We start from the raw sequence: 17063 nt of genomic DNA, 5'->3' as shown, positions 1-17063 counted from the left end.
TTCCTAGTAAATGATTAAATTGATTAAAAAAAATTACATGACTATATGTTCTAGTTGATATATGTGTAATAACATGCTTGAATGATATTGAATTTAATAGGGAAAAATAAACCTAACTTACCTTGACCTAACGATAGAGGTGATGAGCGCTGAAAAGTGCGTATTTAAACCCCTTAAGCTTAGGCATTCTAGCACCTTTATCTATCTTACTTTACCATTTTAGATTGATTTCGTATTATTTTCATTTTCAGGCACTTATCCTGAAAATAAGCTAACTCAGCCAAATAAGAGCTTAATTGAAGCAATTTTGGGATTAAACAAAGAAAGGAGCAAAGTGGAGAAAGAAGAAAGCAAATGAAGCCAAAGGTGGGAAGTAGCAAAGTTCGATCGATCCAACTTCAAGGTTCGATCAATCGAACAACGATCGATCTCAGCACTTTAAGATAGGTCCAAGCCTTGGCCCAAAAGCATAAAGTTCAAAAGTTTGATCGATCCAACACCACCCTTCGATCGATTGAATACTTTTATCCTTATTCAAATGATTGATCTTATCCACAGCTATACCACCCACTAACCACTTTTGTCCTTTTTCCATAAAAAATCTCCCAAAATATCTCGGATTTGTCTTTTCCCAAAAAGCTCAACCAGTTGGATCGATGCAGCCTAAGTTCGATGGATCCCAGCCAGTTCGATCAATCCATTCCAAGGTTCGATCGATCGAACTTCCTCCAGTGCGAAAAAGTTAAATTTCTATCTCACTGAAAGTTGTCCTTTATCCAATCATTAGGGAATATTGTGTGCACGACCCCAGCTCATTTTAGGTGTCATTTGACCTACCTATATAAGGATAAGGATTGCTTTTTACAAGGGGGAGCCAATATCATTTTCATATCATCTCTTGGAGAGCAAGTTTAGAGGAGGAGGAGGCTAGAGACACCATTGGAGTTCTTCATCAACAAGGAGCAGATTTCTTCCATGGAGTTAGCCCTTGAGGGTTGGAACAACATCACCATGAGTGGCTAGACATCCTTTTGGAGCTAGAGTTAGCCCCAAGCATGCTTTCTATATCTTAATCTTGTGTATTATTGAGGGATTAGTGTTGTAATTGATGTTTTGACACTTTGATATATATAGATCTTGTTTATTCAATGATTTATGTGGTTTAATGCTTCCAATTGATCATTTCATTTTATCCATATGTTTATATATGCTAGAGTAGATGTTCATGTGCTTGTCTCTAGATTTTATGTTTTGGAGATTGTCAAAACATAGTGCTTAAAGGAATGCTCTTGTGATTTTCTTGATGGTTCATACTTATTCCTTGATGGATTGTGCCTTTTCCCTATTTTATTTTCATGCTAGTAGTGTAGATGTAGTGTAGTTGTAGTGTAGTGTTAAATGGGAGGTCAATTTATGCTTGTTGTTTGATGATCCAAGCTTTTGAATACAAGATGTATATGTCTCTATCCTTGTGTTGTATTTGGATTGTGAGCTTAATGAAAGGATTAATGACTTGTCTTGATCTATTATGCCTTTCACTTGTTGTTTAGACAATATATGCTTCATTGCTTAGATATATTGTGCATTTCACATGATGTTTAGAAAATACATGCTTAACTAGTCATCATTGCTTGTTGAATCAACCAAACACACACACACATTTCAATATTACAACACACCATTTGCCCTCATTAGTCACTTGTCAACGGTATAGAAATGCATTGCTTGGTGGTGATCTCTAAACCCCAAGATCTCTCTCTCTCTTACTTACTCTTAATTGAATTCCTTTGTTATCACTTAGTTGAATTTAGTTGCTCTCTAATCAACCAACCAATCAATTGTTTGATCACTCGACCTACTAGCCCTAATAGCGATTCCACGACCTTGTTCGATCCTCATAATCCCTTGGGACGATCCTTACTCGCCTTAGCTATATTTATAGTGAAAAGTAGTAGTGGCATCTATAAATGTAAAACTTTTGGCCCTCGCCTTAATGCACACTCTTAAGCTCGTGGTGCGGAGACACAACCACTAAGTTTTTGGCGCCGTTGCTGGGGATTTGATTGATTTGATTAGGCAACGTCAGATTTGTGGAATAAATTAGGATTAGTACTCTTTTGATCGTGTCTTTACTTTACTTTTATTTTTCTTTTTGGTTACTTATTGTGTTGTTCTTACTTAACTAGGTGTATTGTTGGAGAGGAAGCAAGCAAAGGAGCATTCAAGCTAAGCAAGCAAGGAAAAAAAAAAGCTAAAAATTCTAAAAATTTGCTAAGCTAAGCTACAAATTTGGAGTTGAAGTGCTAAAGGACCTTTGTGAGACTTTCTTTACTCAATCCTTTAGTTAAATCTTCGGCCCGCGTGGAGGCTTATTTTTAATTGTTCTTGCATCATTGTTGTGAAAGCATGGGAGTATGAATTAAGTGTTTGTGGAAGAAGTTTAATTACATTGTTGTGAAGGCATAGTGTTTGTCATTCTTTGTGCTTGTTGTGTTTTGCATTGTGCATGCATGGACGTCGTTCATTGAGATCAACTCTTGTCCCACTTGATTTGCATCTTGAATCCATCGTTAGAAATCCTAGGGGAAGAGGAAGTTCAAATAGAGCCAATCTATCAATGGATGACCATAATAATGATCATGTTGAGGACCTTGGTCACGTAGACCAACAAGGTATCCTTCATCCCAATGTGCACAATGAGAACATACAAGTACCATTAGGCATGCCTAGGTCATTCATTCACCAACCACCACAACAACAAGGTCAAGTTCCATATGGAATGCCAAGGCCAATGTATGCTCCATAACCTCCCATCATCAATCAAGGAATTCAAAACCAAGGTGTTCATGTTGCACCTTAAGTAGCTAATCCACCTCTTGCTTTTAGAGACCATTATGTGCCTAATGAGTATAATGCACCTACATGCATCCAATTACCTCCATTTAGAGCGCATCATTATGAAATTAAGCCATAAAAAATTTAAATGCTTCTTAATTATCATGGACTTCCAAGTGAAGAACCTTACAAGCATTTGGATGAGTTTCTTGAAGTATGTTCTACCGTAAAATATACGGACATGCCGGAAGAGGTTTTAAGACTCAAAAATTTTCCCTTCACCTTAAAAGACAAGGTGAAGTATTGGTTTAACAATCTTAGGCCTTTTTCAATCACTTCTTGGGCAGAAATGCAACAAGAATTCTTGAAGATGTACTATCCGGTTTCTAAGACCAATGCCATGAGAACCTCAATTTGAGAATTTTCACATGGGGATGGAGAAACGTTTCATGAGGCATGGGAACGCTTCAATGAATTGCTTAGGAAGTGTCCACATCATGACATGCCCAAATGGCAATTAGTTCAATACTTCTTTGAAAGCTTATTGGACAACTATAAGGGTATGGTTGATGCTTCCATGGGTGGCTCATACATTGATAGGCATGAGGATGACGTGTGGCGTCTTTATGAGAGCATGAGTGAAAATTCTTTGCATAGAACATTTTTAACCAAGAATGGTAGAAATTCACAGGGTAGGAAGAGTGTTGGCTTACATCAAGTCGACCATTCAAATGAAATAGCCGCCGAAATGAAGTCTTTATCTCAAAGGTTTGATTAATTTTTGATTAACCAAAACTCGGCGAACCAAGTATCTTCCTTCCCTAACCATTCTCATCGTGCATCAAATGGAACATGTATGACTTGTTCTAGTGTTCTTCATTCTACTTCTCTTTGTCCTCATGGATAAGTGCAAAATGAACCTAATGAACAAGTCAATGCAGCTTTTGTGAACCAAGGGAACAATCCTTATGGTACTCATTATAATCCAAGTTGGAGGAATCATCCGAATTTCTCTTGGAAAAACCAAGGAGAGGGCTCAAACCCTTCCCAAGCCGGTTTTCAAGGGAAGTACATTCCACCTCCACTTCAAAACCAAGGATCCCAAGGTTATAGACCTTATCAATCACAAGGGAATCAATTTGTTAATTCTCATTTTCCCAACCAATCTTATTCCCAAGGTAATATTAGAAGTCCCGCCTTTATAGAAAAAGTTTTGAATGCTTTGGGCACTTTAGAGGCTAACACTCAATTGCTTCATTCTCACTCTCAATCTATTGTGAAGCTAGAAACCCAAGTAGGGCAAATAGCAAGCACTCTCAATGCAAGAGAGAGGGGAAAGATGCCTATTAATGCCCCACCTAAGCAACAATGTGTTGTGGAAACCCATTCCTCATCGGAAGGCCACACCATTGAACATGTTAATGCGGTGACTACCTTACGGAGTGGTAGGATTGTGGACAATCAAGTTGGAATGTCCAATGAAGAGAGTGAACCGGTGCAACCTCAAGTTGTCACCCGTCCTATTTCACATCCCATTCCTCCTTCATTGCATGTACATGATCTTGTGAATGAGAAAGTTTTAAAAAATATGTTTGAAAAAGAAGTTTTCAAAAATGATATTGAAAAGGTTTTGTTGAAAAATGATTTGAAACAAAATGATTTAAAAACTTCTTGTGTTGAAGAGAGTTCAAAAGAAAATTATGAAAAAGTGTTTGAACCAAAAGTTACATTTCTGGATGCCTTAAAAGGATCCATTTCAAAAGACAAGCAAAAGGCAAAAACCAAAGAAATTATGGAAATGTTTAGGCAAGTGAAAGTTAATCTTCCACTATTAGATGCAATCAAGCAAATTCCGGCTTATGCCAAATTCTTGAAAGACTTGTGCACCCAAAAGCGGAAGAACAAGAGCTAAGCACCAAGAAAAGTGGTTTTGACCGAGCAAGTAAGCTCAATTTTGCAACATAACACTCTTCTAAAGTTTAAGGACCCCGGTTCACCCACTACATCATGCATTATTGGTGATCATATCATTAATCGGGCGCTTCTTGACTTAGGAGCAAGTGTTAACCTTCTTCCATACTCGGTTTATGTTAAATTGGGCCTAGGTGAATTGAAACCGATGTCGGTAGTTTTGCAACTTGCCGACCAATTCATTAAGAAGCCTAGAGGTATAATTGAGGATGTTTTGATTAAAATTGACAAATTCTTCTTTCCCGTTGATTTTGTTGTCATAGACACGGAGCCGGTCCCCAATCCTTAGAGCCAAATTCTTGTTATCCTTGGCCGTCCTTTCTTAGCAACCGCTAATGCCAACATCAATTGTAGGACGGGGAAAATGAAGATCTCATTTGGCCACATGAAGGTGAAGTTGAATATCTTTAATCCCACACCCAATTCATTTGACAAATATAAAGGAGAGGTTAATGTTGTAGATAAATGTCATGATCTTCAATGTCAAGGAAATGAGCTTTTGTGTAAGACCAAAACTTCCAAAGGATCATCTTCAACCTTGTATTCTTAAAATCTTATTTCAAATTCTTGCTTTAAAAGGGCATGGAAGCCCAAAGGTTGTGATTGCATAGACAAGGGACCAAAGGTTTCCTTTGAGCTTAATCCAACAAGTTCTTCAACGAACCATTTGTTGGGTGGAGTTCAAAGCATCTATCACCCCAACAAGGAGGGGATGCATTATAAAATCTTTGATCTGGGCTAAAAGAGCCCAATGTTTTGCTAGAGACGTTAAAGACTAGCAACGACATTTCGTAGGATGTCAAAACCCTATTCCTCCCCTATTTCTATCTTAAATTTCATTTCTTGTGAAGTCTAGATACTTGTTTTTGGTTCTCATATGCATTGAAAGGAACTTTGGTGAGGATTGCATGAGCTTTCATGTCATTATTGAGCATTCTGCATAGTTCGATCGATCTCAAACCTGAGTTCGATCGATCGAACTCCATTCTGCATCCAACACTTAGAAAATTTTTTGAACTGCAGAAACCTACATCCAAATCACCTCTCTGTCCCATTGTTCGAACCAATTCTTAGATCGATCAAGAGACCTTCGATCGATCCAACTTTCAAGTTCGATCGATCTCATGATTCAACACTTAGAAAAATTTTGAGCCTGTAACAACCTGCATATTTCACCTCTTTGTCTCATCGATCGAAACATTCTAAGATCGATCAAGAAGTTCTTCGATCGATCCAACTTCAAAGTTCGATCGATCTTCAAGTTCCAACACTTAGCCAATTTTTTGAGCCAAAAACTTGCATATTTTTGCTCTCTGTCTGATCGATCGAACTCTTGTTTCGATTGATCTTAGTTCTCCATTTTATTATTTTGACTTTTCAAATTTTCAAAAATTAAAAAATATTTTCATTTTTATTTCATTTTATTTTATTTTCATTTTATTTCATTTTATGTTATTTTTCAAAAAGTTTTCAAAAAATTCAAAAATACTTTAATTAGTTTTTAATTATTATTATTTATTCAATTAATTTAATAAAAAAAAAACCAAAAATATTTTATTCTATTTTATTTTTATTTTACAATTTTTAATTTTAATTCCAATTTTTAATTTTAATTTTGCAATTTTCAAAAATTTCAAAAATCCAAAAATACTTTGAAGAGAGTTCATCAAAGTTCGATCGATCTCAGTTGAAGTTCGATTGATCGAACTCTGTTGGGAATGTTTTTAAAAATAGAACCGAGGGTTTTCTAGACCGATACCTTAGATCGATCTCACCCTCTCTGCAAACCCTAACCCTCTTCTCCGTCGCCATTGTGCCATCACCTCTCCCACCTCCGGTGAACTTTCCGGCGAGTATCTAAGCATCAATCTCTCTCTCCCTTCTCGGATTCATTTTCACTCTTCCACATCTCCACTTCTCTCATCGTTTGAGGTAACATCCGAGAATGTCCCTCATGATTTAAGCTTCAATCTTGTGCATATATGCTTTATATGTTGAATACATGCTATATACATGGCAAAATCTTCCATTGTTGAAGCTTAAAACATTTGTGTCTATATATATATGTGTATATATTTTTGATGATTTGATTCGATTTGGGAGTATGGGCTTTGAACAGTGGCTAGGATTGATTGATTTGTTGTATTGATGGGCCCACGAACACGTTCGTGTGGGCCCCGTGCTTCCAAAGTTACAGATCTGTGACCTTTGAGTTTTCATCGTCGCACAGTTCGATCGATCGAACTTGTATCTTAGATCGATCTTAAGAGATCGATCGAACTCATGTCCTCGATCGATCGAAGTTGTGAGATCGATCTCACCTATTTTTGATCGATCCAACTTTTGTGATCGATCTCACTCCTTTTTATAATCGATCGAACTTCACAGATCTTACACACACACTTTATTCATCATATCTTATGTTCATGCTATCTCATATATACCCAATGCCTGTGATATTCCACATTGGATGCATTTTATACTTACATTGTTTAACATGTTTCACATCCTGCCACTTGCACAAATTCATGTCATATTTGTTTTGTCTATTTTAGTTGATATACATATTTCTATATTGTGCTTAAAATTTCTTACTCTGGTACTAACTCCCATTGCAAGTTTTTTTTTTTTTTTTTTTTTTTTGCAGGCCATGGTTAAGAGGAAGACCGTTGCCAACAGGCAACACGGGCCCCACCGACACATTAGACCACGGATAGAAGAGCCAGTAGAGCCCTCTCATGCACAGGAGGAGCCAGCACAGGCTACCCCACCGCATCTTATGAGGCTGAGGATGACCATATACCATCCACCTCTGTGGCTCATCCTGCATTTACACCTTCACCATCTCCACCATATATCGGAGCTGAGCATTCACCTCAGCCTGCTCATTCACCTCAGCCAGCTTCGCCAGCTCATCTGGAGCGTGATAGGCCCGCGCCTAGATATGCGCATATGACGGTCGACTGTGAGTCAGTGTTCGACACGGCCTTCTTCTCTAGATAGGTGCTGACCCGATCCGCTTACTATGATATCATTCAGAGGGGCCTGACAGCTATTCTTGCCCCAGTCATAGAGTCGGTCTACCTGCGATTGGTACGGTTGTTCTACCAGAACCTCCGACCATCCCCGCGTACCACAGCCAAGCTGGTCACTTCTGTAGATGGCCATCTGATCACCATCACAGTGGACTCACTAGCCCGCTCTTGCCACTGTCCACACAGATGTCCTCCGGAGCTTCAGGACACATATTCGAGGCTATACAGGCCTTCATACGCCGACATGACGGTCTTTCTTACAGGTCATCATGCCAGTGGCGAGACCTTCGCCACTCGGACATTCCTTCCAGATGACCTTTGGTTCACCGATTCTGTGCTCTTCCAGAATATATACATGGCGGGGCACAAGATTCAGAGGAGGGGCGATTCTTTGACAGCCCTCTACGCCTTTTACACCGGGCACTTGGTGTCCATTCCCACGCTCATCTGGAGCATGATGAGGAAGCTTTATGACGAGTACATCAATAAGAAGACGCCCGGATGGGCTAAGTCTCTCCCCTTCGGCCACCTCATCACCCAGATTCTCATAGACCAGCGCTACCCTATTCATCCTCACGAACACCCCGAGAGAGGTTCCTGTCACTTCCTGAAAAAGGACTGGGATAAGAGCTACCGAGCCATCATTACTCACCTGTAGGACCACGCAGTAGTGGCTGCAGCAGAGCTAGAGAAGGAGGAGGCACAGGCAGAGGCAGAGGCAGAGGCAGAGGCAGAGGCAGAGGTAGAGACAGTAGATCCCGCAGCGGACGACGTACCAGTTGATCCAGCTGCCGAACTTATAAATATAGACTTAGAGCGCCCTGCAGATGATACAGAGCAGTACTCTCCAACCAGGTCGCCTATTCATGAGCAGGAGCAGACTCAGGAGTTTTCTTCTGATTCATCTATGCCTGAGGCTCTAGATCTGACCCCCGACTTTGGAGTATGTCTGCAGACGCTTGAGGATGTTGTTGTTACCATACGAGCTGATCTCATATCCCACATAGCTGATTTTGCTGCCTTTCGCACGGATGTCGCGACCATGTTCCGAGATTTATCTAGAGATATCTACAGAGCCAGACCTGCACGTCCTACCTCATCCTCCTAAGTCCCCAGTTCCTTCTATCTCATGATTCCTCTCTCCTATTGATACTTTACTTTTATCACTGTACATTATTATTTTTACAGCCGGTCTGTCGGCTTTGATATTTTTGTTGTACCTGCACTTTATCTATTTTATATATCTGTTTTTGCTATGGATGTCATATGATTATATTCTCATATCTGTATGTTTGACTCCATCAGGTGCATCACAGTGACTTTAGTGAGAGAGTGCTACCCAATTTTCAGGACCACCCTTATACCTTTCTCATTTCTTTATCTGTTTATCCCATTTACACTTGCATGTCCACTGTGCACTAATTATCCCATTTTGTTATCTGCTGTGTTTATCCAAGTGCCAATTTTCAGGACCACTGTTCATCCCAAGTTTGGGGGGGCCATGCCACCCATTTCGGATACTTCAGTCCCGATCATTTTATACCTTAGTTGCACTGGTATACTCTTTCTTTTGTTCTCGTTGCACATTGAGGACATTGTGCCATTTAAGTTTGAGGGAATGGTGTTTTGCAGTGTTAGTTTTAAATTCAAAATTTTGAGCATGACTTGTGTATTTGAAGGATATTTCTATGATTGGTCCATATCTAGTTATGATTTTGATCTTTTGAGGACTATATTGCTTAAAATTTAAAAATTGCTTGACTTGAGAGTCCAATACTCCTTGTATGCCTTATGAATGCCATTTAGGAGTAAATTTTTCGAAAGATTGATATCTTGCTTGCACTTGTGGTCCACATCATCTTGATTTTGTGATTGCTTTGAGATTCATTCTAGGATTATACACTAGTATCGGCGCACACTAGCATTCATTTGTGGAGTACATGCTTTGTTGATTATTGAATTGGTTATATCCCAATTGGACTAGTAGAGCATTGAAAACTTTCATTCTTGATAAAGGTGGATAACAACCCCTTTTCACTAAGTAGCCGGGATTCTAGCCTCATCAAGCATTGAATTTCTTGTGCCAAAAGGTGGAGGGCCCAAACTCTAGGTTAATAATTGAATTAAAAAAAAAAAAAAAAAAAAAAGAAGAAGTTGCAAAAGCAATAAAAGTGAGGACTTCTCCCAAAAGGTGAGAAGTGGTAAATGATTAGATGGTTGTTATCTTGATTTGTAGCCTAGTTGATTTGAGCTTGTAAATCCATAGGGGTATTTGAATGCTTAATGCCCTAAAGCCGTTTGGTTTGGGAGTCATTGACCTAATGCTCGACCTCATGAATCGCTAGAAAGCTTAATAGATCAACACATTACACAATGCTTCCATCTTTGATCCTATAAAAAAAAAAAAAAAAAATGAGTGAAAAGAATAAGCGCACCTAGAACAATAAAGCTTTAATAAAAGGTTCACTTTTTGTCTTGATGATCGGTACTAGATTTGTGTGCTAGTTTGAGGGTAAGGATGTGATCATTTCTTTAGTTGGCTAAGATAACAACATAATTGATGCCGGTCCACTCAAAAGAATTCTAGAGTTGTTTTGATTTGCATGATCATTTTGTTGATGTGTGGAGGACCATATTTGCTTGCTTAATGTTGAGATTTTGGGAAATTGCTTAGAAATGTTTGAAAAATTGCATGCTTGGGGTAGTTTTCTCCCAATGCTTGTTTGCAATAATGGTGCCTCTTTTGAAAGAATGAGTTTAATGTTTATTGGTACCATTTCTGGAAACCCTCACGAGACTTCACTCGTCCACTAGGGATAACCTAGGGGTTTAAAAGGCTTATTGCATATGTTAAGTGCAATCGTGTTACCTACGAAAGTGGCGTATCCATTTATTCTTTTCTAGACTCATACTTGTGTAGTTGTTTATTTCATTCCTTTACTTTCTAGTTCATTGCTAGGGACTAGCAATATTTAAGTTTGGGGGTGTGATGAGCGCTAAAAAGTGCGTATTTAAACCCCTTAAGCTTAGGCGTTCTAGCACCTTTATCTATCTTACTTTTCCGTTTTAGATTGATTTCGTATTATTTCCATTTTCAGGCACTTATCTCGAAAATAAGCTAACTTAGCCAAATAAGAGCTTAATTGAAGCGATTCTGGGATTAAACAAAGGAAGGAGCAAAGTGGAGAAAGAAGAAAGCAAATGAAGCCAAAGGTGGGAAGCAGCAAAGTTCGATTGATCCAACTTTAAGGTTCGATCGATCGAACAATGATCGATCTCAGCACTTCAAGATAGATCCAAGCCTTGGCCTAAAAGTATAAAGTCCAAAAGTTTAATCGATCCAACACCACCCTTCGATCGATCGAACACTTTTGTCCTTATTCAAATGATTGATCTTATCCACAGCTGTACCACCCACTAACCACTTTTATCCTTTTTCTCTAAAAAATCTCCCAAAATATCTCGAATTTGTCTTTTCCCAAAAAGTTCAACCAGTTGGATCGATGCAGCCTAAGTTCGATGGATCTCAGCCAGTTCGATCGATCGAAGTCCAAGGTTCGATCGATCGAACTTCCTCCGGTGTGAAAAAGTTAAATTTCCATCTCATTAAAAGTTGTCCTTTATCCAATCATTAGGGAATATTGTGTGCACGACCCCAGCTCATTTTGGCTGTCATTTGACCTACCTATATAAGGATAAGGATTGATTTTTTACAAGGGGGAGCCAATATCATTTTCATATCATCTATTGGAGAGCAAGCTTAGAGGAGGAGGAGGAGGCTAGAGACACCATTGGAGTTCTTCATCAACAAGGAGCAGAAGGCTTGTGTGAGGGTTGGTTGGTGAATGAGAGGGGTGAAGGTTGGGGTGGTGGTCGGTTTGGTTGGTGTGTGCATGGTGTTGATGTGAATGGTTGGGATTGTGTTGGGAGGGTGGCCGTGGAAGGCATGCATGGTTGAGGATGATGAGGGGTTGCTGAGAGGTTAGTTTGTGGGTGATGAGAGGGTGGCCGAGAGGTGTGGCTTGGAGTGTGGGATGAGTTAAGAGGGACGGGTTAGTGGAGATTGCATGGTGGTGAGGGTGAAGCTGCCGGGTGGTGAAGAGTGGATGGGGAGGTGTGTGTGATGTTGGTTGAGAGAGAGAGAAGAGCATGCATGATGGGCATGCATGAGGGGATGGTGGTGAGGTGAGAGAGAGAAGGAGTTGTATGATGAGTGTTGGGATGGTTGGGGAGAGAGAGAGAGAATGTTGTGTGTGCGAGGTTATGGGGTTAGGGAGGGTTGGTTGGTTTTGCCGAGGGGTGGCATGCATGATGTGTGGGGTTACTTGGGTTTAGAAAAATGAGAAAGAAAGTTGGGTTGATGAGAGGGTGGTTTTGGTTGTGGGAGCTTTGGTTGGAGATGAGAGGAATAGCAATTTTCGAGCACTCCACAGGGGATCTAGAGTGCTCGACAATTACGCAGCGAGCAGGCTTAGGAAATGGTGAAGCTTCGAGCACTCGAAGCTTGGCCTACGAGTGCTCGATTCTGAGGCAGTAGCTGCGGAAGTTGGCCTGAAAATTTAGAGCACTCCAAATGGAATTTAGAGTGCTCTAAAATTGGGCAGTGAGTGCATGCAAGATTGGTTCACATTTAGAGCACTCCAAATGGGAGCTAGAGTGCTCTAAATGAAAGCAATAGGCTCGTGATTTTGGTGTTGAACCTTGATTGCAGCTGCAAGGAATTTCGAGCACTCCACATGGAAATTGGATTGCTCTAAATTGAGGCAGTGAGCTAGGATTGATGCTTTGAAAGCTGCGAGCACTCAAATGGGAAATGGGATTGCTCAAAAATTGCAGCCAAATTAAAGTGAAGCTTGAAAACTAAAGCACTCGACATGGAGCTTGAATGCTGTTGCATGGCCTTGCATGAGCTTGCATGGATGGTTCAAGGAATGAGATCATTAATACATGGAAGCATAAAGAATTTAAGCAGTGGGCTCAGATAGGAAGGAATGCATGCATCAGAGAAATGCATGCAACCATGCATGAAATATAGAAATGCATGCAAGCAAGGAACTTTGCAGATCATGATAAAATTTTTGAGAAGCATGAAATTCCTATGCATGCAATGTTAATGGATTTAAGCCAATGTATGGGAAAAATTTAAACGTTGCAACATCCTCTCATTCAAATGGATGGAAAATTTGAAAAGAACTCTCTCTTTTTTATTTTATTTTTATTTATACTTTTCAAACTTTGCAATTTCTAATGCATGGAAAAATTGCCAACTTTCAGAACATCACACAAAGCATGGGTGGATGTAAGAAAATTTTCAAACCTTTGCAACATCACACAATGCATGAATGAAATTTCTAGAGAAAATTTTAAACTTGCAAATTCATTCCATTCCAATGGATGGGAAATTTTGAAAGTTTTGTTTTGAAACCTTGCAATTTTTCAACTTTTTAATCATCTCAAATGCATGAAGAATTTTGAGAAAATTTTCAAACTTTTCATTAAAAATGAGAAAATATGCACATGAGTCGCATTTGAAAAATCTAATGAAATTGCTAGAAAGCGATGAAGACTTCCGGGAATGAAAATTAGAGTTGAGAAGGTCTAAGAAAAATCAAATTTTTGGCTTTTCTAAATCGTTTCCCAGAAAATTTTGCAAGGCACGAGCAATTTCAAAGAGAAGGAAGCTTGGAAATTGAAAGAATTGCTTCCCTTGAGTTGCTAAATTTAATGTCGATAGCTAGACGAGTTAGAGCAGGCACTAATCCTCAAAAATCTCGATAGCTAGACACACCGAGATCAAGTTAGTCCTCCTTACCCTATACCATGTCTCTCTAGAGATTCAAGCTTCCCTAAGTAAGAAAGTTCTTTTGGAAGCGGAAGGAAAAGAGCTTGAAGACAAAAGTTGGAAAGAGGTAATGGAAAGACCTCAATCCACTCTTCATCCTCAATGAAGAACTTTGGACTATGGGGCTAATTTGGATTATAGGAAGATAGAGTAGGTGAGAGTGCACCTAGCAAAGGCTTTTGAAGGGTCATATTGAGCACGGGAATGCTCGACAACTTATCCTTCAAAATTTCAACATCCTCCTCACATTTATCCGGCGGTTCGGGCTCAACAACTTGAGATAACTCAAATGAGGGAATGGGATGAGATGCAAGCTCCCAAGAAAGAGATACATTTGATGTTGACCAAGGAAGAGAATGAATAGGTGGATGAATATTAAGCAAAGAATTCACCTCCGAAATGGAATTTTCAACATTAAAATCCTCATAATTGAAATGAGCCAAACAAGCTTTTAGAGGATCCTCCATTGAAGGAGGTGCATCAAGCAAATTATTATTTAGGGGTTGTTCTGGAGTTTTAAAGGATGCAATCTCATCATCTTTTTCCTTATTTTTAACCACAAATTCTTCCATTTTATGAGTGGCAACAATTTGATCTTCAACCACCATTTCATCATTTTCACATGTAATAACCACTTGATCATTCTCATGATGAAAGTTACTAAGAGTAATCTCATCATTCATAGAATTTTCTTTTGGATTGGCTATAAATTCAAATGAAAATGTTTCCTCCTCTTCATGATTTTTAGCATTAATCCTTTATTGAATTTGAGATATTTGGTCATCTATCATTGCACTAACTTGGGACTGGTGATATGGTACCACTTGATTGATAGACTCTACTGTGGATTGCATACTAGCAAGGGAGGCCAATAGTTGATTGTTGGAGTCCATCATTTGCGTGTGCATAGACTCCATCATTTGTTTATTAGCAACAATTTGCTCATCCAATGGAGACGGTGGAAAAGGAGAAGAGGGCGGGAAAGAATGATCATTGGGTTGAAAAGGTTGCATATGAGATTGTGGGGTTGAATTTCCTATGTCATGCCACAAGAAGTTTTGATGATCTCCTGAACCCGAGTTATAACCATTGAAGTATGGATCACTACCCGGTTCAGAGAAATTTGCATTTGGTTGCTCTAGATAAAAATCCGAGAATTGTCTCGTTGGAAGACAATCTCTTGTATGATGTGTATTACTAGAGCAAAAAGCACAAAACGCATGTGGTGTGTAGAATTGAGTTGGGAGATAATTATTCTCCATCTAGGAGTTAAACATCAACAACACACAATATAATCAACACAACAATTCTTTATCATCAACTCCACATACAATGATATTCCCTTTCTCCTCAATTATCAAGACAAAAATTAAAATGGCCACGACAAGGACCGATGCTTGAACACGAAATTAAAACAATAATATAGCCTCAACAAGGGCTTGCAAATAAATTAACTACTTCTAAACTTAACACATGCACAATATCCATAATTCGAAACTAGAAGTCACGAGACTTACCTGGGGTCTTCTAGACTTACAATTTGCTAGCAATCCCACGGCGAGCTTCGAGTCCCTAGAATCTTACAACACGAAGATGATCAAAACACACAAGGAATATTCACAAGACACAATGTTAACAATCAAACTAAAATTAACCCTAGAACTTTGGTCGCTAAACCGTTTGCAGTCCCCGGCAACGGCGCCAAAAATTGATCAGTTGATCAACTATACATCAACCTTCGCAATAGCACGAATCATTGTAAAATAGGGCTATTGGTCGGGTAAGTCGAACCACTGGGACTGCGCTAGTCTAAGGCAACCTAAATGTCTAGAATCATTCTAGAGTGATGAGGGGTTTATAAAGGGTTTGTGTGTTTGTCACTAAACTAAGAAATTAAAATGCATAAAACAATAGATTGCAATGAAATTGAAGAAGTGAGATACAAGTAGAAAAGACTAGGGAGATGAATCCACACTACACCCTAAGTACATGCTAGATTAGGTCTAAATTTTGGGGATAAATAGCATATATGCAATGGTCAAGAAATATGAAGCAACTCCGTTGCTTAATGATCATCAAGAAGTTCACTTAATCAAAACAAGAATGATCCATCAAAAGCTACCATAGTTGAACTACTTAAACTAAGGTGTAGAATCAAATACACTATCTCAAGCAAAAGACCATCAAGCTTTCAATCAAATGATGAAGCACATGAAGGTAGGAATCAAGTATAAACCATCAAAGGAGGTACCTAAGCAATGGAATATCAAGTTTGAAAATTAACATACCTTGAAAAACATTCATAGTCTATATTTTCATTGTCACTATGAAAATAAAAGCAATAAGATTGATCCAAGAATCATCAAAGATATGACAATGAACTTACATCAACCATTTACACATTAAAATTCATTACAAGAGGGAATATGCTCTTAGACTATGAAACTACCATACATTATACATTATAGTCCCCAAAAGTATAGCCTAATCTAGAACATGATCAAAAGAGGAGGCTTCATCACCTCCCTAGAGAAGATTTAGTTACCCATAGGAGCAATGGAAGAAGGAAGAAGCTTGAAGACCTCCTCCATTTTCGTGCTCCCTTCTTAAAGCTTGAAGAACTCTCCCTCCTTGCTCTCTTCTCTCTCCTCTAATCTTGTAGAATGAAGCTTATGAAATGTGTGGCTCTTATCCCTCTTATCTACCACCAAACTAGGCTCTCTCTCTCCTCCAAAAACATCCCCAACCACCTCATTAATAGGGAAATCCAAAGTTGGAAATTTCAGAGCACAAGTGGGCTGTCTCGTGGAGCAAACTACCCAAATTTTGAGTGCTCGAAATAGGGCCCCGAGCACTCGAATTTAGTGTAAAAAGCTCCATGCTTCACTTGCTCCGCCCAGACCTACTTTGATGAAATGACCATAACATTGCGCTCCAAACTCCGAATGATGAATCGTTTAAAGATTTGGAGAGCTGATTCAGAGCTTTAAAAACTTCATGTTTTGATGAAGACCTAAATCTCAAGTCTGGTTGGTCGAAAATGGGGAGAAAGGCAGTACTTCAGTGCTGCCAGGCAGTTCTGCGCACCTCTGGTAACAAGGCCATAACTCTCTGCTCCGAGCTCCGAATGATGAACCATTTGAAGATTTAGAAAGCTAATTCAGAGCTCTAAATCTTTCATATTATGATGGAAGTCCAGTTCTCGAGCTTTCTGGGTCAAAATGGTGAGCAAAGTCCTGACTCCACTGCTGATCTCGTGAAGCAATCTGCCCTAATTTCGAGCACTCGAAATAAGGCCTCGAGCACTCGAAAATTGGCCAGAATGCCTTATGCTTGGTTTGCTCCGCCCGGACCTACTTTGGTAAAACGGCCATAACTTT

At 39.2% G+C, this 17063-nt stretch overlaps 1 pseudogene; it reads right to left on the bottom strand.

Annotated features, from left to right (window-relative positions):
* Positions 1-3240: 3240 nt before the first annotated feature.
* Positions 3241-3339, bottom strand: LOC132301860 (small nucleolar RNA R71; annotated as a pseudogene).
* Positions 3340-17063: the final 13724 nt, after the last annotated feature.

This window comes from Cornus florida, unplaced genomic scaffold (genome assembly GCF_030987335.1).
Source record: "Cornus florida cultivar Cherokee Brave unplaced genomic scaffold, ASM3098733v1 CherokeeBrave_3.0.0_Hap2_Chr03, whole genome shotgun sequence".
In the NCBI taxonomy this organism is placed as follows: Eukaryota; Viridiplantae; Streptophyta; class Magnoliopsida; order Cornales; family Cornaceae; genus Cornus; species Cornus florida.
Note: the sequence above shows the minus strand (reverse complement) of the source record. Positions and strands in the feature narration are given on the sequence as shown.